This window comes from Procambarus clarkii, chromosome 52 (genome assembly GCF_040958095.1).
Source record: "Procambarus clarkii isolate CNS0578487 chromosome 52, FALCON_Pclarkii_2.0, whole genome shotgun sequence".
In the NCBI taxonomy this organism is placed as follows: Eukaryota; Metazoa; Arthropoda; class Malacostraca; order Decapoda; family Cambaridae; genus Procambarus; species Procambarus clarkii.
The window spans coordinates 28,257,500-28,260,037 of record NC_091201.1 but is presented as its reverse complement, the minus strand read 5'-3'; positions in this window follow the sequence as shown (position 1 = coordinate 28,260,037).

Below are 2,538 nucleotides of genomic sequence, written 5' to 3'. Positions count from 1 at the left end.
TCTCTTGTTTTATTGGTTTAATATTAACTTTCTTGGCAATTTTTTGTATTCCCTTGCATGCAAATTAAGAATTCTGAGCACATCTCGAAGAGTTAAACGGGTTTATACAAATAATTTTCAGAATACTGTATCTGTAACTTCATAATTAAATTAATTTACAAAATGCATTATAGCGAAATATATGCAAATACTACACTGCACACCATTATGTTGCAGCGTCCTATGACGGCTACCATTTGTCGCATTGCTGGGGTTGAGTCCAACTGGCTTGCTCCCTTCTTTTGATAATTACTTTAAGAGCCTAGTACTGCTGGTAAATTTCTTCTGGAGTAGAAGCAGGACCAAAGCTGTCTGATGGCTTCTGTGTTGGACCCAGTCTTGGACCTGCCTCCTGATCACCTCCCCTTTTATACCCATGGCCTCATCTGTGGTATTGTCAGCTATGGTATCACCCAATGTAACTAGCTCTGCTCATTATGAACTCTTCTGATTGCCACCATACATCCTCACTTCTTTTTGCCTCCACACTCCAATGTTTAGTGTGTTTTACTTATGTGCTCCAAATATTATATTATCAATTATCATGAACATGCAGTTGTTGATTTTTATATACATGCTCATCTAGTCCAGTCTGACTAACATTACTAGATCCTGGGATGGAAGGTATGCATGGTATTGGAAATTCAGAAACAGGCCAACAAATCTTGCTTCTCAGTAATGTCAATGAAGTTCCAGTAAAAGTTTCACATTTGGCTGAATGTAAATGTGAGTACAGCATTAGTGTTCTACCACCCAATCTAACAATATCATGCCTATTCCTAAAGCCCACACTTATGTATTTGTAATCTTTACCTAAAGATTTACATCAATTACTTTACACTCACATAAGTGCTTTGTCAAGATCTGGTATGTGGTTAAGACTTGCATCTCAACGACTAATGCGGCTGCCACCCTGGATCCAATCTTATCATTTTTGACCAGGTCACCTCTATTCCAGACTGTCAATGCACCTGCGGTGATGCCATAATTCCACATAAGAGGTGTTCCTCTGGATGTTATCCCCTTTAACTCTTTCTATACCCAAAGGAGAGCAGTTATTGGCACTACTTACATTCATTCAGATCTAATTTTTATTAACTTTTGAATCATTTTTCTTGTAAAGTTATCCTCCAAAGTAAAGCTTTTGTTACCAGCAAAAGTTTTCAAAGTATTTATTAGAACCCCTTCTAGTTCTAATATTTTCATTTTTATAGATTTCACACTTAAAATCAATATTGTGATCCTTTTCCCAACTATGGTTTGCTACAGCACTATTACTTCCCAGTTTGGTGCCTTCTTTTGATAATTGCTTGCTTGCTTACAGCACTATTACCAGCCATGATTCTATATGCTGCTTTTTTGTTCTTCAATTTTGATCTAAAGTTTTTGCACTATTTCCCCCACATTGCAATGAAGGAGGAAACAATGAAGCTGTTACCCCCTCTTTGTGGGGAAAACAGTGCAAAATCTTAATATAAAAATTGAAGCACAAAAAAGCATATAGAATCATGGCTGGTAATAGTGCTGTAAGCAAGCAAGCAATTATCAAAAGAAGGCACCAAACTGGGAAGTAATAGTGCTGTAGCAAACCATAGTTGAGAAAAGGATCACAATATTGATTTTAAGTGTGAAATCTATAAAAATGAAAATATTAAAACTAGAAGGGGTTCTAATAAATACTTTGAAAACTTTTGCTGGTAACAAAAGCTTTACTTTGGAGGATAACTTTACAAGAAAAATGATTCAAAAGTTAATAAAAATTAGATCTGAATGAATGTAAGTAGTGCCAATAACTGCTCTCCTTTGGGTATGGAGAGAGTTATGAGGGATAACATCCAGATGAACACACCTATTAATAACAACTCCAGTTATCATAATTCCATAGGTGACAATATCACAGGTGCATTGGCAGTTGGGAATAGAGGTGACATGGTCAAGAGGATTGGGTCCAGGGTAGCAGCTGCATCAGTCGTTGAGATGAAAGTCTTATCCTAACCACATATTCAGATCTTGACAAAGCACTCAAGAGTGAAAGAATTGGTGTACATATTTACATAAAATTCACAAATACATTAGTGTGGGTTCGTATGTCCATTTGTGGAAGGGGGGGGGGGTTGTATGTCTGTGAGAAGGAATGCCAGGGGTACTTTTTTTTTTTAGGTGAACATATTCACCTGCCCCCCCCCCCCTCTTCTCTTAAACATTGCTATTAAAAAAATTGGCCAGCAAAAGGTCCCCTTCCCATGGGGATTAAACTTGCAAAAATGCACTGTTGTTTTGCCAGCTTTGTTGCTAGTTTGGCTATAGTAAGTGTGTGTGGTGGCTCCTTGTGTTTTCTCCGTTCTGTGCTCATTTTAAAATGTAGCAGCCTTTCCTGCACCTCGAAAACATCCCCCCCTTACCTTATGTATTTTTCATAAATACAGTACATGTACTTTGAAAAACATAAGACATGAAAGCTATAGTTATAATCATATTGAGGAATCTGAAAACTTTAAA